This window comes from Ambystoma mexicanum, chromosome 2p (genome assembly GCF_040938575.1).
Source record: "Ambystoma mexicanum isolate Mex_15411 chromosome 2p, UKY_AmexF1_1, whole genome shotgun sequence".
Classification (NCBI taxonomy): domain Eukaryota; kingdom Metazoa; phylum Chordata; class Amphibia; order Caudata; family Ambystomatidae; genus Ambystoma; species Ambystoma mexicanum.
In genome coordinates this window covers 807,371,634-807,394,267 of record NC_090923.1, presented here as the reverse complement: position 1 = coordinate 807,394,267, position 22,634 = coordinate 807,371,634, and the positions used below count along the sequence as shown (strand labels likewise).

General features: G+C 45.4%; 1 protein-coding gene across 1 annotated transcript in view; it reads left to right on the top strand.

The window, feature by feature from the left end:
* The first annotated feature begins 431 nt into the window (after positions 1 to 431).
* Positions 432 to 22,634, top strand: part of AKT2 (AKT serine/threonine kinase 2) — a 1,087,541-nt gene continuing 1,065,338 nt past the window's right edge. The window contains exon 1 of the mRNA XM_069644479.1: positions 432 to 556. The gene's annotated coding sequence lies outside the window, so the exon portion shown is untranslated. The remainder of the gene's footprint in view (positions 557 to 22,634) is intronic.

Genomic DNA, 22,634 nt, shown 5'->3' with positions numbered 1-22,634 from the left:
TACGCAAACAATAAATCCGACTTGCTGATAGCAGAATTTGCAAAAAAAAAAGAACTGCCCTGAAATTCCCTCGGCGTGCACGCGGCACGGCCATAAATCACTTCTGTTTAGGGGCGGGGCGAGGGTGCTGGGGGTGGGGCTAATACCAGCCAAAAGACACACAAAGCCGCCGTTGAGGCAACCAAAACAGGAAAAACAAACCGACTGTCACCCAAATATACCTGGCGCTGCGTAATACTCCCGAAATGAATACGGCTTTATAAATACAAAATAAAAAATAAATACCAGCGCGTGTACGGCATCGATTCCTCCTTCCGCCATGATGCTTAGCTTAAGGACATAGACGTCCTACGTGGAAACGTCACGACGACTTAATGGCATTTCAGAAAACGTCATGACGTTGTAAAGGCATTTCAGAAGCTGTCGGCAAACTTTTAAACAAGCATACAATGCTATCGGGTCTCATAGGAACTTTAAACGTGTGTTTCAATGATGATGAAGGCACCATAAGGCCTCCCTTGCCAAACGCTCATTTTCAGTTTCCAGGCAGCATCAGGTGAGTGAATGCGATCCAGCTCTTGTAGTGAATTTTATATGCATTTTTTTACCATCTATTAACTTAGATCGTTCTCACCGCTTTTTTGTTATATTGGTGAGAGAAGCCTTTTTGTATCCTCTGGGAATGCACGTTTAAGAGGCTGCAGCTGAAGCTCTAATTCGTTGTATTGTACTTATAACACGTTGACTCTAAACATTATTTACGTGACTTTCTAAACATCTGGCTTTGAAATGACACCGGGCAGCCTGCTGTTGGTATCATAGACACAGTAGTTGCTCCGAAACTCGTTTACGGTACAGTTCAGTCTCTGGAATGCTCGCAGTCGCAGTAACTGCTGTGCCGATACTACACAGACAGTGGTCTGGTCTAAGTGATCTATACATGTATTGGGGAACTGTCACCTCTTTGGGGTGGTGAGGCTGTGGGAATGAGGGGGCGGGGTCAAGGGGTGTGGCCCCTGCCAGGTTGCACAACAGTGTCCCTTCATAGAACCCAAATCGATTTGCATAAAAGCAAAGAGCATTATGGGAACATCATAATGTCCACAATTTTAAATGTTAAATATGCCTTATAGTGATTTACTTAGAAACCATTTTAAGTGAATAATGGGATCTTGTGTTTTGATTGGTCACAATATTCTTCCTAATAAAGAGATGTATGTAAATTGGACATATATACTAGTTTTGGACAGCTGCAATACTGCACGTGAAGATTTTGCAGTTTGTTCCTGGAATGCTGAGTGTTCTGAAAGCTCAGTTGAAAAACCTGCTACTTGTGCGTGCAATGTAACAAGCAGACTGCTTTCAGAAGATTAGGTAGTGCTCTGTGCCAAGTCTTCTGGAAGCGGTCTGCTTCTTGAGGCAGCAGGACCTGGGTCAGACATGTGCTGGCCCCTGTTTCTGGGGGACAGAGTGGAGTTCAGCTCGGTCCCACCTCAATCTTCCCACTGGTGCTTGCCAGGTGGGCCTCCAATATCGCTGAAAGCTCCTTCCTGACGTGCTCCTCTGCCACCCGACAGTTGCTTTCCGCCACCCCACCTCACAGCCGCCCTTGGTGCTCGGCTGCCCGGGGTCATCTGTGTGGTTCTTATTGCTCACAGTCTGCGAGCGTGTCTCTCAGCTCTGCTTGTACTGGTCACAGGTGCAGTCCCTCTGCACCTCAGACAATGCAGGGACAAAGGTGCACACCCACCTCTGCCAAAGTCCCCCAGCGATATGGGCTGCTGGACTCCACCACTGCAGCCTACATCAATTAAATCCCCATCTGAGGAATGCTATTTTAATCTATCTTCATTGTCTTTGGCCACGTGTGGGTCAGAGCTCCGCAATCGCGCTGCTCTCCCCTCAGTGGCCATCTTGGAATCCCAATCACAATTCACATTTTAATGGGTATCCATCATCAGATGCCGCTACAAAATGCTGTTTTATTTTTAAGAAAGGATGATGTGCTTTTATGTGGCTGCACTGGCATTTTGGGGCATCCAGTCTAGCTATTCTTTGCTGTGGCATGACTTTTTGTTTTACTGGGATTCTATGACAAAGCAAGCATTATAAGTGTTATGTGTCTATACCGGCATTTAGGACAGCCAGTCAAACCATTTCTTACTGTGGTGTGGCTTTTTTCACTGGTTGTCGAGTGTAAAGCAAACATCATGAGCATTATTCCGCACCTAGATTCACCTGCATTGTGCAGCCAGTTTGGACATGTTTTCTTGTTGTGACAAGATATTTTTAAAGGCCAAGCCAACAGAAGTGTGTGGCAGAGCCATGGTGGGGATGTTTTCTTACATTATCATTAACTCACGTGGCTCTGCAAGAAAGGGGTGAGGGGTTTAGTGTGCAAAATGGTGAGAGGATGGGCCCAGAACCAGGAGGAACTGACTGTCGTCTGTGAGTGTTATTTTGCATGTGGTCATTTGTGAGCGGCCTCGCGCGTTGTAACCGTATGGGTAAGATTCCATGCCTCTGTTGTGTGGTAGTGTTTGGTGTTGGTGTTAGTGTTGTGTCGTTACGATGGGTTGGTCGTGTGCACTGGTTAGATGGTTTCCATAAGGGATCCAGAATCACAGGTGGTTGTTGCTGTAAGATAGTCCGGCATCTTGGTGTGTTGTTGCATTTTATATGGTATTGGGCTATGCGGGTGGTTCACTCTGGATCTCGGCATAGTAATGGTTCTCTGTATGTTTGACTGTGGCTAGACCAAGATCTGGTGTAACAGTGTCGGTTATGTGGGAGGGGCAGAAAGGAAAGAGGGTTATTAAAGTTGATAATTTCATTGTGGTCTCTCTCTGGGGATGCCGTTTGACGGTATCCAGCCAGGTTCTTGTTTGCTGTTCTTTGGCCCCTCTGATCTCCTCTGTAGTTTGTCTGCAGTGTTGTTTTTGCTGTTGTCCCTTCTAGGTTGTCATTGTCTGCAGAATAGACAGGTTTTGAGCTTTCCTGAAGGGGATGTGGTTCTGTGGTTCTAATTACCTTGGGCATGTTGTTCTGGGTGTTAGCAATTAGACGCGAGAACGCTGTTTTGCTAAAAGTCCTTTTTTTTTCGTAGTGTTTTTGCCTCTGTTTGTAGGTCTTCGCTGGATCTTAGTTCCATTCCTTGCTGCTATCGGCTAGTCTTGGAGGAATTCCGCTCTTTGTCTGTGCAAAGCTTTGTGGGCGATGCAGAGTGCTTTTGAATTTGACACACTTTTTTTTTACTGATAACCAGTGTAGGATTTTCAATCCTGGAGTGATGTGGTTTCTTCCATTTAGACTTAGTAGGATCCTGGCTGCTGTATTTTGCATCCTTTGGAGTTTCTTGGTCAGACTTTCTGGCATTCCTAGGTAGAGGCTGTTTGCGTAGTCAATTCTTGAGTATCAGGGATATGATTGCGAGGGTTCTGTGGGGGAAGGAGAGGTAGTGAGTAATCCTCTGAGTAGTCGTAGGAGGAAGAAGCATTTTTTGGCGATTGCGTTGACTTGCGGTTCAAGTGATCTGTTGTCCATGAGGGTTCCTAGGTTGTTTACTACATTGGTAGTCTCTGGTTGCATTCCCATGCCGATTGGCCAGTCTAGTTGTGGGTTCCCTTCGTTAAATCCTGTGGGTGAGAACATTATTTCTGTTTTTGCCGGGTTCACTTGGAGGCTGTTTGTTGTCATCGAGCACCTGGTGCCTTCCTGGCTGCCGCTCTTTTTCACCACTTAGCAAGCCCCGGCCACCTGGTGCCTTCCTGCTGCTGCTCTTTTCCCTACTTAAGGAGCCCTCCAGCGTCTTTTTCTTTGCAGCTGGCGAGCAGGTACACGTGGATCTAGGTCACCTGGCCTAAGCACCACCCAACTTCTTAGCCCTGCCTCTTCCTTCTTGCTCTTAACTCTTAGATCAAGGGGCGTCTCTCGAGGACTGAAGGAAAAAAAGGGCAATTCCTGTTTGGACCTAGTCGGACCAGGAGGTCCCAGGGCCCGATCCTCCCCCCTCAACCCCCCATCCCCTGCTCAGACAGCAGGTAAGCATGGACCAACATGTGTTTACTCCTTCTGTTCCCACAGGCCGTGCCCCCCTTTCTCGCACACAGGTGTTGCCTGTTTTGCTTGATTCTTCTACCCTGCCCCCCCCCAACCTACTTCTGCAGAAGTCTGTCCTGTTGCATTCTGCTATCACCATCACTGTCTTGTGGCCAATGCTGGATTTGACTTTTATGGATTTAATTGATTCACAGTGCGTCACCCTTTCTCAACTCTCTTGCTGGACTTCCTTTGTGTATTGTGCTCGTCGTGGCCCTGAATCATGCTGTTCCCATCTTCATCTTGTATCCTGTCTTGCAATATTACTACTGACTTCTGAAATTGTATTCGCTTTCCCTCTTGCTTCTCCACTCTTTTTGACTGCTTACTCTGTTCTCTCCTCCTCCCATCTCACTTTTCCTATCTCCTCCCCTCCTCCCCTTTCTTCTATGCACTTATTCTATCAGTATTGTCCCTGGACCTAGTGTGATAGCAACCACGTTGGTCTCCTCCCCCTTCCCCTTACTGCGCTCCCCCCACCCACCCTAAGCACTATCTGAAATGTTGTCAGGCCTAGTACGATAGTCGCTTGTTTCCTTCCTCCCCTCCCTTTCTGCACCCCTCTCCCTCACCTTTCTGTTTTTCTCCGGCTCTACCAGAAATGTCGTCCGACCTAGTATGGTAGTCGCCTGTCTGTTTCCATTTCCTTCCCACTCCAGCCCCCACCGCCCCCCCCCCTCCCTGCCTTATCTATGTCTTAGCTCTTGCACTATCTGAAATGTCGTCAGGGCGAGTACGATAGTTAATTTCACATCCTTACTGTTCATGGCCTGTAAGTATGTCATTGCATTTTCCCTTGTTCCCTCCCTTGAAGCTCTTTGAAACACATAGTTTATTTATCTAGCGCCTATAGACGATCAAATCATATGTCTGCGCGGCAGTTGTTGAGGTTATTTTGTTCCTGTGTGTCGTCTGCGTAGTTGTAGGTGGTAAGTCCGTGGGATCGAATGATTTTCATCAGTGGGCATATGTTGATGTTGAACACTAGAGGGCAGAGGCTGGAACCCTGTGGGACTCCGCAAGGACGTATTTTTTGTGTTTGATTTGAACGCTAGTAGGCAGCTTCTTTCGGTTCGGAATGTTAGGAATGAGATAAGCCACTTTAGTGCAGATTCCTGTATGCCACAATCTAGAAATCTTTTTATTAGTGCTACGTGGCTGATTGTGTCACAAGCAGCTGAAATGTCCAATAGAATGAGGGCTGATTGGGTGTCGTTGCCTGCATTTATTTTCAGGCCGTCCCATATCTATAGAACGTGCTTTGGGGCAGTCCCACCACATGTGCCAATAGTTGGCATGCGTTCCGTATTCCCTCCAGCATTTTGGGCTATTAGTCTGATACTTTTTGGAAAGCCTGTGGGAGTCATATTGCCATCTATGAAGTAACTTTACTGCCTGGAGTTTATATTGTGCAGCAATTGATATTTGAGATGGTGTTTTACGTATAGTATCCCAGGCGTGTTGTTCGAATTATTATTAAAGTCCTTTTCCCTCTTGTCTCCGAGGCTTGAGGTGGAGTCCTGATTTTTATTGATCAGGGCGCTATACATGCATGATATTAGACCTTTTATTCGTGGTGGTCGTGTGGAGGATTTTCTCAAATGTGGTGAGTTCTCTGCATATCTTGGGTTGCCATTTCCGTTTGGATAGGACGCCCTTTGGGCATAGGTAGAGGAAAATCGGTATTGGGTGCAGTTGGAGGGCTTCCTCCAGTTCTGAGATTGCTATGAATTTGCCTTCTCTCCATAGTTGGCCAACTCTTTCAAGCCCTGCATCAAACCAGGTTTGGTATCTGGTGTTCTCGGGGATTTCCTCTCTGATTTCCGGGGCCCATAGGTGACTCAGGGGGGATGGCCAGGTTGTTATGTCTGTCATTGCTTTACCCTCTTTCCATATGTCCCATATCGTCCCCAGGATGGGGTGATCGCACAGTTTTCGCGTGAGCTTTGGTCTAGGGACCTAAAGCCATTCCGAGAGTGTCGCCGGGATCAGGTTATCATTGTCCAGTTGGACCCATTGTAGGTCTTTTCTGTCTCTTAGGTGGGGATGAGGACTCTTAGCAGGACCGCCTGGTAGTATGGCTCTGTCTGGGAGTCCGACCTCACCTAGTTCTTTGGGTAGTATGAGAGTTTCGTATGGTATTCTAGTTTTTTTTTCCCAGCCCACAGGAATCTAAGTATTGCCTTTTTCACTTGTTTGAAGAAGTCCTCCTGGATCTTTATAGGGAGGACTTGAAATGGGTATAGGAAGCGTGGGAGACTAACCATCTTGATGGCGTTGAGATGGCCCATCCATGAGATCGTGAAGGGTTGCCATCTTGCAAGGTCGCCATGGAATGCAGAGAGGAGATGTGGAAAGTTGGCTTTGTATATATCGGCAATACTTCTCGTCAGATTGATGCCCAGGTAGGAGAGTGTTGGGCCTCTGATGGTGAGGCCCAGTTGGGCTCATGTAGTGGGAAGAGGATGGACTTGGTTCTATTGATTTTGAAGCCCGATAGCAAGCCATATTCTTCAATGAGTTGTATGGCGCGTGGTATTGACGTCATGGGGTTCTGCACATGGAGTAGAATATAGTCTGCATATAGGGCCAGTTTGTATTCCCTTCCATGTACGTGCAAGTCCTCCACGCCTTTGTCTGCTCTAAGCGTCTGTGCTAGAGGTTCCAGGGATAGTGTGAACAATATTGCCGGGAGTGGGCATCCTTGCCTCATGCCTCTACTCAATGAGAACCATCGGGAGTACTGTGAGTTCACTGCTACAGATGCTTGGGTTGAGGTGTATACTGCCTTGATTCCTCGCCTGAGTGTCCAGCCAAGTGCTATTTTCTTTAGTGCTGCTTCCAGAAAGGGCCATTGGACTCTATCGAACACTTTCTCTGCGTCGATCGAGAGTAGCGCAGGCGTGTTTGGTATTTTCTTGGCCTCGTGTATCAGGCGAAGGGTCTTGCGAGTGGAGTTGGCACCCTGTCTACAAAGGATAACCCCAACTTGATCAGCGTGGATTATAGAGGGCATGTGTGTTTCTAGTCTTGCCGTGAGGACGTGTGCGCATATTTTGGCGTCAACGTAAAGGAGGGAAATAGGGCGGTAAGATGCGCAATGCTTGGGGTCTTTGCCTTTTTTTCGGGATGACTGTAATTAGTGCTTCGGAGAAGAATTCAGTTACGGAGCTGGTTTGGAGAATGTGATTGAAGAGTTCGACCATAAATGGGAGGAGGGGGTCAATGAAGGTTTTGTAGAACCCTGCCGTATAGCCATCATTTCCGGGGGTTTTCCCAGTCGGGAGTCTTTTGATGGCGCCTTCTATTTCTTTGTCTGTGATGATGGATTCGAGTGCCTCTGCTATTTCTTGGGTTAGTCTTGGCATAGTTATCTTATTCATATATTTATTGATAACCTCCTCATCTGGCGTGGCTTGGGATGTGTACAATTTCTCATAAAAATCGGCGAAGGCCTTGGGAATGTTGATGGGGAGTTCTGCATGTAGGTATTTTCCATTTTCTATGGATGGCACACATCTATCTGCTCGTTGTCCTCGTAGCCTGGCTGCTAGTAGTGCGTCTGCCTTATCTCCTTTCTCGTAATGTTTCTGTTTCAGGAATTGAGTTTGCGAACGACTTGGCTTATCTCCAACTGCCACAGTTCCTCTCTCTTCTTGTTTGCATCAGCTATTCTCTTTTCTCTCTCGGTGCCTGTGGATTGTGTGCACAGGTCCAATTGTTATTTCGTTCCTGAGCTTGTTTTCTATCAGTTTGGTCTCTTTTCTTTGCGACCCCTTCTTTTATTAGTATGCTTCTCCACGTGGCCTTCCCTGCCTCCCATACTGTGTGTTTTGAGACTTCACCTGTGTTGTTCCATTCAAAGTATTCGCTAATGTCTTTCGCCAGTTGGTCGTGGAACACCGGGTCCTTCCAGAGCGTTTCATTGCAGCGCCATTTCGAGCTCCTGTAGGGTAGCGCAATCTGAGTGAGGGTAACCTTTACCATGTCATGGTCCGACCAAGTTACATGGATTATCTATGATGTAGACATCACATCCATTAGGCCCGTTGTAAGGTGTGGTGCAGAGTAGAATGTGAACCCTGGTTGCTGGGGATTCACGTGGCACCATGCATCGAAGTTTATGTGGCCATCATCTCAATGACTTCTGGGCGGCCAGCCTCAGGTGGGTTGCTAGCGCGCGGTTTACCAGCTTGTCTATCCAGTGTTGGGTCCCCCCACATGTTGAAGTCGCCTCCTAGGATCACTTCACCTTCCGCTTCGAGCATAACTTTGGGGATTATTTGTTGTAAAAACCTGGACTGTCCTGTATTGGGGGCGTATATGGAGGCGAGTGTGATGGTGGTGTCTCGTATCCTGCCCACCAGCATGAGTGCTCTACCACTTACATCTGCCCAGGTTTTTCGTACTTCCCTTTTGAGTCCTTTGTTTACTAGTATGTAGTATGCCGACGCCAGCTTTTCTGAGTGGGACAGAGCCCCGGTATTCGGTTCCAGATCTGGCGTACAGAACCCTTCGTTCATCTCCCCTTATATATCTTGTTTCTTGGAAGAAAAGTACATCCAATTTGGCCCTTTTGAATTCTCTGGCGATTAGTGATCTCTTGGTGGGGGAGTTAATTCCTTTGACGTTGAGTGTTCCGATTAGATTATTATTTTGCCCCCCCTCCAGGAGGGTGTCTTTTCAGGGCACCTGGTCTCGTGCCAGTAAGTTTAAAAGTTTTTGAGCAGCTTCGTCATCGTTGGTCTATCGGGTCAAGTCTCTCAGTCTCTCCTCTATTGGGTTCCAACCATTTAGGCGATATTTTCATTTATCACTGTCTGAAGTGTTGTTGCCTTGCCTGGATTTACTTGACCCCTTTACTCTTTTTCTCCGTGGTCCCTGGAGTTCCCATCGCATTCTCCCTTGCTCAAGTTCTTCTCGGTCTCCTTCCTTTGGGCTTGTTCCCAGGAGTTTGTCGGTGCAGTCTCGAATCTCCTCTTCAGTTTTCAGCTGTATTCTCCTACTTCCATGTTCGAATGTGAGGGAGAAGGGGTATCCCCATCTGTATCGGGTTCCTTGTTCTTTGAGCCATTTTGTGAGCGGGCTACATAAGCGTCTGAGGGCCAGGGTGAACGAGGATAGGTCCTGGAAGATGGTAATCTTGGCACCCCCAAGAGTAAGTGGACCTCCTGACCTCGCTTTCTCTGAGATCCTGGCTCTGTCTTGGTACCTGTAAAATCTGGCAAGGACAGACCTTGGGCCACCCGGCGGTCCTCCGGCCCTGTATATCCTTTCTGTTTTAGACTCGTCAGGATTTTAATAATGTCATGGATTGTTTTCTTGAGGTCTCCCTCCGTTTCCCCCCTCTTGTTCCGGAATACCGAAGAAACGTAAGTTCCTTCTCTCACAGTTCTCTAAATCGTCCACTTTTAGTCAGAATTCCTCCTCCCTTTTCTCTATTTCTCTTATTCTCAGGTCAATTTGAGTTTCGAGGGTATCTATGGAGGCTTGATTATTCTCGACCCCATTCAAGTCTTTCCCCAATGTTATCCATCCTCTCTGTTATCTTATCTATTTTGCCACCCAGGTTAGCTCCCATGTTCTTTATCTTGTTCAGTATTGCTGTGATGTCACCCTTAGTGGCCACCGCACCTGTTTCCGATGCATCCATTATCAATTTGTTCTCAGTGCCTAGGGCCGGTGGGTATGAGGCGTAGGCGTGTCTGGCGAATTACGCTTTGACGTTTATGTGGGGTCACTGCAACTGAAGAGGCACATGATCCCTGTTCGGGGGCCCAATCCTCAGTGCAATAGTTTGTGTAGTTGGCTTCAAAGTGATTCCAATTGTAACTTGGTGGTAAATGGCACTTTGTGGGCAGTGGTTTGTTGGGAGTTACGTGGATTTCCTTGAGTGGCCTTGCACGTTGTCTAGGTTGCAGATGGTGGGGCGGGGTTATCTTGTTAGCGTTGGGCGGTAACACCTTTCGGTGGTTGCCCTCCGTTCACTTCATGTGGGGACTTGTAGCCGGCCCTCCCCCTAGGCAATGGGTGGTCTTCAGTGACCTTACCTAGTTGGGGCTGCAATCTGCATCAATTGTGCGTTGACCACCTTGGGGCCGAGAAATATGTAGGGCTACTGGACTGTGGTGTTAATGTTATCTTTTTGGTGGCTCTTTATGTGGATGCGCCTGGGCCACGGGGTCTGTGCCTCATTCATTCTTTTTCGATCCTCTCTGCTGAATGAGTGTCAATGGCTTGGTGGTTGGGTGTTTCTGGAGTTAATTCCCTTCGTGATCACCGTTCAATGGGGCGTGGGGGCGACTTCATGTGTCCTATGGTGTCCCCTATGGCTGCTTTGGCTCTTGTGTACTTTTTTGGTGGCTGGGGGGGCGGGTGTGCTGATATACGCTTGCTGGGGTCCTGAGTGCTCTTCTTGCCTGGCGTGGCTTATCTTGTTGTGTCCGTGGTGCTCCAGTGCCCATGGACGTGTCCTCCGGCCCCTTCCGCGGTTCACGCACCTTCGCCGGCTGCTGCGGGAGTGGACCCAGCAGGAGCCCACCGGCCGCTGCAGCAGGCGGGCCACCAATGGGGAGCGTTGTACTGGGGTCGTCTGGGCTGTCCGCAAGGCCGGGGGCATTCACCCGTGGGTTCCACTGCCCACTGCTGATCCGGTATCCCGTGGGGGTCCGCCGCCTAAGGAAAGCAGTGGACTGGCACCCCACGTGGCTTACTAAGAGGTTCCCGTGGGTCTCTAAGGCCACGAGACGCTAGGATCCGATGGGTCGTGCGCACAGCGGGGGCGTTCTCTTCCTCCCGCAGGGGGTGGGGGGAGTCCGCAGAGTTCCGAAACCGCAGTGGGGCGGTATATGTCAAGAGGACCCGGCCAGATGCTCACCGAGATCTCAGGCCAGGCGTCCGCTCTCTTTCGTGATCGGCGTGGGAGGCGCTGCGTAGTCTCGCCGGGGTTTCACTTTCACTTGTGCTCCTTCATTTGGTCTGAAACTTCGCACAGTGGTTTTGTGCCTTTCCCCGTTCCGATTTTGCTAAGGATTTTTCCTGTGAGGGGGCGGGGGTAGTTTTCCCACAGCTTCTCGCGTGTTCTCGTTCTGGGGGGTGGGGGTGGTCACGAAGCGGGGGCTCAGATCGCTTCATGGACCCACGGGTGAGGAGCTCACACGGAGATGATACTCATCCGTGCGCCCTCTGGTGGCCAACTGAAGCTAACTTTTGATTGGTCGAGTATTCTGTTTGTTTCGGCGTGTTTAAGAAGGATTTTATCAATGTGGTTGTCCAGGATGTTCGCTCGGTGGGGCAGGTTGGATATCGGTCTGTAGTTGCTTGGGTCTTCTGCGCTTTCTGACTTTTTTATTAGTGGTTTGATGTATGCTGATTTGAAGGACGACGAACCATTAGGTTCCGGAAGCGTGTCGCTGGGGTTGTGTGGTTAAGGGTTCCTTTTGAAGACGTCTAGAGAGGGCGGGGGTCCCTTGGAGATCCTGTAAGGTTGGTGTCCTTGGTCAGTGCTGCAGAAGTTTCCTCTGTGATTGGTTCTAGGTAGATTAATTTTGCTGTAATCTGTTTTTCGTCTGGTCCGGTGGTCGCAGCTGTATTTGCCCCAGGTAGGTTGATAAGTCTCCTGTGTTGTCTATTTTTGCTCTCAGATGGTTGGTGATGTTTTCACAAAGGGTTTGTGTAGGGGCGATGGATTTTTTGCAAGATTTGAAGATTTCTTTCTGTGGATTGTTTGCCATTTCTATTCTTGTGGCATAGTAGTTTTCTTTATTTTTTTTTAATTATTTTTTTTGCTTTGAGGACTGTTGCTTTGTACAGTTTGAGTTGTCTTTGGTATTTTATTGTGTCTTTCTGGTGTATTGTTTTTCAATGCGTCTGTGAACCATTTTGTTAAATGTTAAAGGTATTTGTACCGCGCACCATCACCAACGGAATTGGTCCCCAGGCGCTCTGGCGGATCTGTAAATGATAAGGTGGGGATGGGTTAGTTAGGTGAAGAGGGAGTAGCATAGTAAGAGGAGTGGTGTTCTGTTGGCAGCTTCAACTCGGTATACACCAGATGCTGAGCTTTGGTGCGGGTATTGGGTCTCTGATAGGCCGCGTGTGCTGTTGGTCCGGCTTATGTGTTGTTGCTGTGTTATGAAGTGCGTGCGGCTTGTTGTGCGAGAGATGGTTATGTGAGTTTGAGTGAGATAAGTATGCAGAATTTGAGCTTATATTGGTTAGTGGGTTACCTGACCTTTGGCATGCTAGCATTTGCAGTTCTGTCCCAGTGTGGCACCAGTTTTGCATCGCCTGGTCTGTTTTGAATGGTGTGTTGGATGGAAGTTATTTTGTTTTTGAAGTGGTCTCCAAGGTCTCGCAGAATTTCATTGATGGAATTGGCATGTTGTTGCAGCCCAGTGGGTTTTTTATTTCGTTTATTATTTTGAATAGTTCTTTCTAGGTGTTTGGTGCACTGAAGGTTCGGTTGTTGTAATGTTTCCTCTTCACTTTTTGTATTTCCTTTTTATATGAGCGGATCTGTTGTAGGAATTTTAATTTGTTTGCGGAGGTGTTGTTAGTCCTCCATTCAGATTCTAGTTTACATTTTTTTGTTTTCATGTCATTGAGTAGTGGGGTGAACTACTTTGCTGTGGTTATCTTACGTGATGGGGTGAAGGGCTTTTCTTTGGCGATGTCATCTAGGGTTGTTGCGATCCAGGTATGAAGTAGGGCAACTTTTTTGTCTAGATCTGCTTCTTCCATGGTTGATGCTTGTGGTTTGCTGAGTTCTAGGAGTTCAGTTAGGTTGGAGTTTTTTTATGGTTCTCCAATTTCTTTTCATCATGATGGGTCGTTTTTCTTGTTGCTTTTTTGTTGGAGCGGTCGTTGTGATTATGAATGGAATGATGAGGTGGTCGCTCCAAAGTATTTGATGGGGTGCCGAGATGATGAGATCCTTGTTGGCGAAGATTGCGTCCAGTGTGTGCCCTGCTGAGGGGGTTGCTCCTTTGACTAGTTGTTGTAGGTTCATGGCTGCTAGTTGGGCGGTTAGGGATTTTTGTGTGGTTGTGGTTTCTTCGTCGAACCAGATGTTGAAATCTCCGAGGATGATCAGATGGTTGTACTTGATGGCTAGGGTGGTGATTGCTTCCGTGAAAGCGTCTATGAAAGTCGCGTCGTAGGTTGGTGGTCTATATATCGGTATGAATTTCAGGTTAGTTTTGGGGTTTACTGAAAGTCGTAGTATTAAGGATTTGCATTTCTCTATGTTTAGAGGATCTTCCATTTTGATGGCTAGTTGTTCCTTGTGGATGATCGCAGGCCCCCCCCTGCCCCACCCTCTTTTGGATTTTCTGTTTGTTTGGATGCATTTGAAGTCTTCAGGCAGGCAGTTGTTGAGGGTGATCTTGTAGTTGTCGTCTAGCCTCGTTTCGGTTATAAATAGGATGTCTATGCCTCCTTCTGGAAGGAGGTCCTACATTTCAGTTGAGTGTTTGGACATTGACCTTGCGTTTATTAGTTCAAGTTTGTAGTTGTCTGTTCGTGGCGTTTCCGCGTTGATGTCGGTAGGATGAAGAACAGAGTCCGCTGCTTCTTCATTGAAGCGGTCCAGTAGGTTGGTCACAGGGCTGATTATTCTTAGTGTTTCTGCTGTGATGCTGTTCGGGTGAAGATCAGCGATGGTTTCTTCATTGAGTCTGATTCTTGGGTGGAAGGTAGCATTGCTGGTTGTCAGTGCTTCGCCGTATTGTGCGGGATGTGGTGGAAAACAACGTTGTCCCTCTGTTATTGTGATGTAAGATGTGATGGGGACGGAGGCCTCCCACTCTTGCTGAGTGCTCCCATCGTTTCCCCACGTGTTTCAGGAAATTCTTTGCATGTTTCGGGGTTTCCGTGTTGGGGTGTTGGTGTACCGTTGTTGTTGCGATGTAAGGTGTGAGGTATAAGGATTTTTCTCTTGTAGATTTTGTTCCGGTTATAGCTGTGTTGGGCGTGTTTCCTTCCAGTGGGGCTGCTTCTTGTAGGTTCTGTCGGTGTTCGTGTCTCTCGTTGCACGGTCTTGTTCTCTTTCTCCGAGTCCTTTTCTGGGTCGGGCCATTTTCCAGTTTAAATGCAGACGTAGTAAGGTAGTTGGTCCTCTATGCTATGTTGTGCAGTCACAGTGCCCTCGGTTTTTCCTTCTCTGGATGTGCTGGGGTGTTCTCTGGCTCAGTGTTGCTTTCCTGTCGGTGGGTAGGGTGTGTTTCTAAGAGTGCGCTGTCGGGGGTGGGGGGATTAGGGTGTTAACGGTCTGTTGGAATGGGACTTAACTGAGTTAGGTTGTGGTGGGTTTCCGGGATTGATAGAGTACTAAGCTAAGCGCAGTTAGATTATGGCGAGACTTGTATAGTGGGAGGGGGTCCTATTAGTGCAATTTAAAAATCACACAATGCAGTTCGGGACAGAACCCCAGCTACATTTGAGAGAACTGTATGGTGGGAGAGAGGCCTATCAATGCAGTCTAGAACATCATAGAATGCAATTTGGGGACAGAACCCCAACTGAATTTGAGAGACCTGCATAGTGGGAGAGAGGCCTATCAATGGAATCTAAGCGTCATACAATGCAATCATCTTCTTTATTTGTGGTTCGGCAAGTGGCTTGGAGTCTGGGGCAGAGTAGTTGCTCTACTCCTGACCCAGGCCACTCCTACCTTACTGGTCCTTGTAGATGCTGATTGACGGCCGGCCACTGCTTCCCCTGCAGACACCGGTTGACACTTCTTGGAGCCGCCTGTGCTGGAGCCGCCCTTGGCCTTAGTGCTCCAATCGGGGCTCGGGGGCGGGATGGGAGGCGGGAGAGCTGGGATGCGGAAGGGGAGCTGGGATGGGGGTGACGGGCTGGGGAGGGAAGCGGGCCTGGCCGCGGGTGTTCCTTTCCTTGTCTGGTGGGTGGCGGGGGGGTCTGGGGCCTTACCTGGCGAGGGGTGAGCCGAGTGGCTCTGTGGGTCTGGGGGCCTGGGCACACACAGAGCTAGGCTGACAGTTTTTCGGGTGTTGCTTTGAATGTTTTAGCTGGTGTTAATTGGTCAAGTGCCTTGGTGACCCAATTGTTGTATCTCTGTTTGTATCAGTGGGATCTCTTTCGCTTGCATCTAGAAGGTTTGTTAGGGCCTCTAGGTCCAAGATCTTCCTGTTTCTTTTCTTGCTGGTGTGGAGGGTTTCCTTACCTGCCTGTAGGCAGGTTTGGGGTGTGATGTAGAATGGTATCAAGTAGTGGTCACTCCACACCATTGGTGTAGGTGGCACAGATGTGCATAGTCCTTCCCTGTAGAAAATTGCATCCATGGTGTGTCCGGTGTCGTGGGTGGATCCATTTACTATTTGCTTGAACTGCAAGGTTTCCAGGAGTCAGCAGACTGAGTTTGCTCTGTGTTTTCTTTTTCGAGCCATATGTTGCAATCTCCCTGTATGGCTAGGTTCATGGTGGGATCATAGCATGGCGGCCTTGTACGCTAGTTTTGTTGCAAAGTTGAAGTTGTAAGAAGGTGGTCTGTACATCAGAAGGAATACTATGTTGGATTGGTCGTTAAATTCTATCTTGACGAGGAGGGATTCATAGTCTTCTACGTTGGATGTGATGATTTAGGATACTCCGACATGTTCTTTGTGTATGATTGTGATTCTGCCTCCTTCGATTTTTCTCTGTTGGCGTGTAGTTATAATTTTTGGGTATTATTTCATTTACAATGGCTTTATAGTTGTCTGATAGCCAGGTTTCTGTAAGGAAGAGCACATCTGTATCTCCTTTGTTTAGGGGGTCATGGATTTTAGTTGTTTTGCCATGGATCTAATGTTGAGGAGGCTTCAGCGTAGTTTGCTTGATTTCCCTTTCGGGTTTCTGTTAGTATTGTTTGTTCTAACCGGTGTGTTGGTTGGGTTTCCCTTTCAGGTGGGTTTTCCCTGGTTGAGTCTGTTGGGTGGTTCTTTCTCTTTGTTGAGTAGACCGATAAGGTTTATGGTGGGGTTGGTTGGTTTCCGGTTTGTTCCAACTGGTAAATGGGGTAGCTACCCATCTGTTGTTGCAGTCTTGGTGATGTAGTTTATTAGTTGTCGTGTTCTGTTTGTTGTCCTGGTTGGGTCTGTATTTGTGATGCTTGTTGACTGTCGGTTCGTTGTTGTTGTCCTGTTTTTGTTTACCACGTTGTCGTATGTGGACAGGTAGCAAGCAATGTAGTCTGTCTTTGCTCTGTTAATTGTATGTCTCCTTGGGCCGTCTTGGATGTTTTTTTTGGGGGGTGTGGGATCATGCTGGTCGGTGCCTTCCCGAGTGGTTTGGGTTTTCTTATTTCTTTTCTGGCTTTTTTGTCTTTCTTGTGGCGAGGCATGATGTGTGGGTTGTGTTCCTTTTGAGTGGGTGTCCTCTTTAGATTAGTGTTTTTCCTGGTCTTTTGGGTTTAGTTTTAGCTGTTTGTGGTTTGTTTTTTGCTTGTATTTGGTATGATGTGGGCTGTGCTCCAAGATTTTGAGGTGGGAGTATTTTACTCCCTCTTTTTAAACTTTGAGAGTAAATGTGATTTTAAGAGAGGACTTTTCTCCTTTGCAAGAGAGTAAAATGTATGCGACATTCAGCCGACGTGTGTAAAAACTGTGTGGAAATTATAACCTAGTGGCAGCTTTCTGCATTGTTACAGAATACACCCTTCATTATTTCTCTAGGGTCTGGCCATTCTATCTCTCCTGTACATATTTAAATGTTAAACACAAAAACATATCCAATAACATAGTAAAGCAAGCATGAATTGTATTGTGTGTTTTGAGGTTCGATAGCAGAATTGTCTTTTGATGTTTAATGTCTCATTTCCTGCAGCTGTTACTTTCTAATGGCATGCCAATGTTATGATAGAACAGTGCAGAGAGACAAGGACTCCATGCTAAATTCTATATCTAATCTCATGGTAAAATGGTTTTATATAGCACTTTTGGCAAAGCGCTGTACATGGAACATATGTATCATAATTGTCACCAAACCGAAGTTGGTACTCTAATGACCTTGAAAGGATGAAGGGCTGAGTTGGCCTTGCCGGGATTTGAACCTGCAACCTACAGATCGCAGCATTGAGTGCTCAACCGGCTGAGCTATCTTATTTGCTAACATCCTTTAGAGGTCGGTTACTGTATCGACTGAAATAATCACAATGCCTAGATGTTGGATGAACCATGTATGAAGCGCTACATAACGTTTAAATACCTAGCTGGATTATCACAGGGACAGGTTTTGATTTTCTATTTCAATTACAAATGTAACTTAATTTGTTCGTTTTTGAACAGTGCTTGCACTTCCTAGAGAGTCAGGTTTTGGATGTTTTAATTGTAGTCTTGAAGATTTGAGAGGCTAAAACACCTGTGATTGGTGTAATGACAATCACTCACCCTTGAGCAAAGACTCTGCTACCACTGACCATGTTCGCTGCAAGGTTGAATGGATGTAAACTAGACTGTGCATGCTCATCATTTTACACACTTGTTTTTATAATTGGAGTGTAAATTAAATTAGAAGTGTAAAAATTATCTACCTCTGTATGATTATGGGCACAGGAACTCTGAAAAATACACTTGTGCAATACAGGTTCATTTTCCTGGGAAATAAAAGCATCATTTGTTACAAAATATTAATTCTGAATTGCGATTTAGTTTTCCATCTTATTAAATTTACAATCGTAAAATACTAGGAGAATAAATATGTACAGTGCTTCTGTTTGCTTCTTGAGCAGAAACACAGCAGAAGCTGAATGGAAATAAACCATGCCTTTTTATCTTTTTTTGAAAGGCTTCAGAGAAACACATTCTGTTTCAGAGGCTTTTATACATGGCTTGCAATTACATCCAGGTAGATACAAATCAAAAGAAGCCTTCTGGTTTCTGTCAAGTAACCTGACCTGTTCACTGCCCTCTGCTCTAAACTTGTGTGTAAATGTACACAGGAAAATAATAAAGCTGTCGTATTTGCAAGATTTCTATGTGTAAGAAAAAAAAAAAATCTGGAGGCCTGGTTGTTGGTAGTTGAGACCACAGTTGATGGGACTTTGTGGTTCCGTTTTGTTTATTGCTTCTTTTCATTTTGGATTCTGTGTTGTTTTTTTTAAAAAAAAAAATAACAATAATTTAAATCCTGGAGGTCCTTCTTGGTTATGATTGTTGGATTATGCGCAAAGCAAACATGAATACTGTGCGGATGAATATATGTGAATACTGGCATATAGTGGTGCAGCCAGCATGGAAATGTATTGATTGTGAGGGTGCCGAGTTCCTGCTTTTGACTGGGATGGCAAAGGATTCTCACCCAGGGGGTGCATGCTATGTTTAGGCCTCTGGCTTCTTCACTGGCCTAATATAGTCTAAACCTTTACACTTGCCACATTTGGGGTCATTCAGCACAAGTGCAACTAAGCAAAAGCGGAATCACAATCTGTATTAGCCTGCATATCATCCTACCAACACTGATGTTCTGAAGTAATCAGCACGTCATCCCCAAATCATCAGGGACAAATGTGCAATCTCTTGGAAGTGATCAACAAGTCATCCTAAAATCATCAGGAACAAAATCTTATAAAATAGGGATGATATTAGCATATTCATTAAGTCATCCTAAGCTCCTCTCCAACACCCACCATTCAGAGACATTTGCTGATGACTTTAACAGCGTCATGATGTCTGATGTGGGAATGACTTCTAGTGTAGTTCGATGATCATCGGATGACTCCAGAATGGTCTCTAAAGTCGTACTTTTAGACTGGTGGGTGGGGTGGTGGTCAAGCGTGTTCAGTTACGATCTTGTTCAGGTGGTATGTTAAGTGGAGGCAACTTGTAAGGAACCTGCAATCCAAGTTGATCTGGGTTCTAGAAAAGAATATCACAGCCAATGTTCCCTCTAATGTGCAGAACTGGTTGGCTGTTGTGTGCACATTATTTTCCATGTGTGCAACTGACTAATGAGGTAAGCCACTTTGTGAGCATGCATATTTAGTGAACTACCGTCGCAGAAGAGTTTGGAAAGGAATGTCTTCGTCCCAGCCACTGCAGTTCTTTACAAATCTTAATTCATTTCACACAAAAAGTACACAAGCTGTAAGAAGTCAATTCAAAGAAAAGCTACTAAATTAGTTACCTTAGTATCCAACAAATGGATATCCTAATTTGAAACCTCCTGGACTGTCCAAGGGAGACATAAAGCAATGCAAAATCAAATCCCACACAACTTATTGATAAAAATGTGTTACAATTTTTTATTACACAAAAGTGAATACATATAACCAATATACATCCTCCTATACCTTTAACAAGAATGTTGTAGGAGTATTCGCAACGGATGCATGAAGACAAAACAAAAAGTCAGCTTTTTTTGGTCAGTGTCCTAGTTTGCCATAAGAATGCACCATATGCTTGAAATTTTGTTCTTAAAACAAATGCTTAAATGTGCCTAAAACAAGTGCATAAAGACAACCAAGTACAATGTGCAGAAATATTTTCAATACATAATACAGGTCTGCCGATCTTAAGACACTTTTTCCAAACACATAGGCTTAAATAAAATGTCATATGTGGTTATACAGAAAACTCCTCATCCAGTCCAAGACTTTAACATCTGCCAAAGTACCTTGCAAACATACTCCTATGCAGAGAAAAATGTATGTTTTATGCCACTGGAAAATCACTCATGTCACGTGTATTCCAAAACACAAATATGTTGTGTTATATCTGAGGTGTCTGTCAAGAAATTCAGAAAGAATGCAACATTTGCTGATGGATTAATGGCAATTAGAAGCAATGTGTCAAAAAACATGCTGATCGGAGTCCAAGTGCCACTTTAATGAAATAATTCAAGGCCCATGATAATTGCATAAAAATAACTGCACCTCGGAATATGATCATCAAAAATTCCTATGCCTCTGCTTATTATCCACATTATGTTGTTTTGTGGTTAATGATAACACCATCCTTATAACTAAGGCATATGCACCATTCATTTTTACTCCATAAACAAATATGCCTAACAAAAACGAGAAACAATGAATATATTGTAGTGGCCTAACACCTGGCAGGATGAGCCGTCTGTGTGTGCTTGTAAGTGGAGTGGAGGTTGGAATGTGGTGAGGTGTCTAGAACCTAGGTGGCACCTAGGTTCCAGGGATGATGGTTGGTGGGGAAAGAGATGGAGAGCCAGAGAGAGTAGAGCTTGTTACCTGCTCTGCTTACTCGCCTTCCTCCCTGTAACTGGAACAATAAAGCAAGCTTACATTTTGTACGTATCTGGCTCTGGAGTGTTTCCTGCAGCACTACTAAACGTAAAGTTTTTTCCCCCCCAAAGGTCAACGGCCAGCCCCTAAGATGGGTAATTTATGCAGACGACGTAGTTTTACCCGACTCTACTGAAATAGGGCTGCAAAGATCACTGACTGCTCTACAAAGTTATTTGGATTCAAATCAGCTAGAGATGAATGTGAAAAAATCAAAAATCTCTGAGTCCAAAAACTAGACAAAAAAAGAAAATCTTTAAGTGGAGGGTAAAAAACAAAGTACTGACACCGACCGAACGTACTCTATACTTGGGCGTAATATTCAACACCTCAGTAAGAGAGTGGAGCTGGATGAATGATGTTTCATCTTGAATGAAGATGTTCTCGATGCAAGGAGAAAAATTACATGCAATGTATGGCAAATTCACTCTGTTGCCGATAACATTTTACCTGCAAAAAGTGATACCTGCCGTATCATTTGGAAGCGAAGCCGGTTGGAACATCAAAGCCGAGTTTTGGAGTCGGATTGAGGGAAAATTCTGGCAAAAAGTCCTTAAATTACCACAAAGTGTTCCAGTTGTTGCTATTCGCAATGAACTATGCCTGGATTCCCTCTACACCACAGTCCTGTGGAAATCAATTTCCGCATTACGCAAAATGCAACTTACCCCTACAGCAAAGCCCTACTTGATTTTGAGCAAAAAAAGCAAAGACCCATCTGCCAACTTACTTGCTTACTTAACAGTTGGGAAGAAAAACTGTTATTGATATTAAGAGAGGCAGATCTATCAATGCTCCAAGTGATACAAATACCACAAGTTGTTAAAAAAAAAACTGGATCAGAAACATTGGAAAGCGAGGGAAGTTGGCCTCTGCAATCGACTTGGGTACATTGATGCAAAAAATGGATGAACTCCCAAAATATTTGTCCAAATTTCCCTCGCGGTATCATCGTGATCAGTTTATAAGACTTCGTCTAAACCTGTACAACACCAAAGAGATATTGAAGAGGCGAAATGATCCATCAACTAAGTCAAATCATTGCCGTTTCTGTATGTCTCCTTTTAGTATCTATAAAACATTTGGTTATTGAGTGTACCGAAATTGCCGCACAGCGCTCTTTACAGTTAGGACAGTTTGCACCAAAAAATTGCAACATTTCAGAATGGTGGAGTTATCTCATCCCAGGAACAAATGCACAATTAACTTCTGGTACCATTAACTTTATGGGCATGATTTTGTTAGAGCCACATTAGTAATTGTCTTATGATTGTTTCTTTTCTTCGCAGTTTTTTTAAGGGAATTTTTATTTTTTTAAGTGAAATGGATAGAGGAATGAAATGACAAAAAATTAGTGTTCTTTTTCTAAACTAATGTCAATAAACAAATAAACAAAACTACTTGATAATCCCTGCCACCCAAGATACTACACATATAATTGCTTCAACCCACAAAGCTCCACTGATATTTTATTGAATTAGTGACCAGAAGGAACTCCAATAATAGTAAAGCCCGATCTCAAGAGGAATTTTAAAGGGAAAAACATCTTTTAATACACAAAAGTATGCCTTTTGGCAAAGCTAATTACCTTTTTACTCCATCAAAAATCATTTGCCGCCAGGTAGGGAGCAAAATCTGATTAGAGCCCTGCTTCTACCCCTGACATAGGGAGTGAAATTACAGGGCACATAATAAAGTCATTAGTTTAGCCCACACTTCAGCACCACAGCCTAGATCAAATGTAAACAAGAGCCTTACTGGGGTTTATTATAGAGCCCTGTTGAAGAAAATCACATATGTATGCCTTTAAGTTGGTAGCATCAATTAATCAGAGATGCAACTGATTGAGTGCCTTCTTCTGTAACTATGTATCTCTCTTCTATAATTCTTTATCAGTTAAATAAGATGGAGGGAGATGCTAGAGACGATGCACACAGAACACATGGTTATATTGAAAAAAAGCCCTCAGCAGCTAAGCATGGAAAGAAAAAGAAGGTGCGGTTGTCTAGTGAGTGTTAAGTGAAAAAATTATTTTCACTTCAACGAGAAAAAAAAAAAGATTGATTTAGAAAGACTGCTCTGTGACCTCACAGAGCAGTCTTTCTAAATTGAACTGTCACGCCCCTGCCGCACACAAGTACGCGCGGGGTCTGACCTGCATGGTGAGACCCATAGGAGCCGTTGCAGGAGTGTCAGGTGAATGTGTGTCTGTGTATGTATGTGTGGGGGGTGTGTGTTATGCTGGGAAGGGGGTGGTGGGTAGTGAAATGGGTTATTTGTT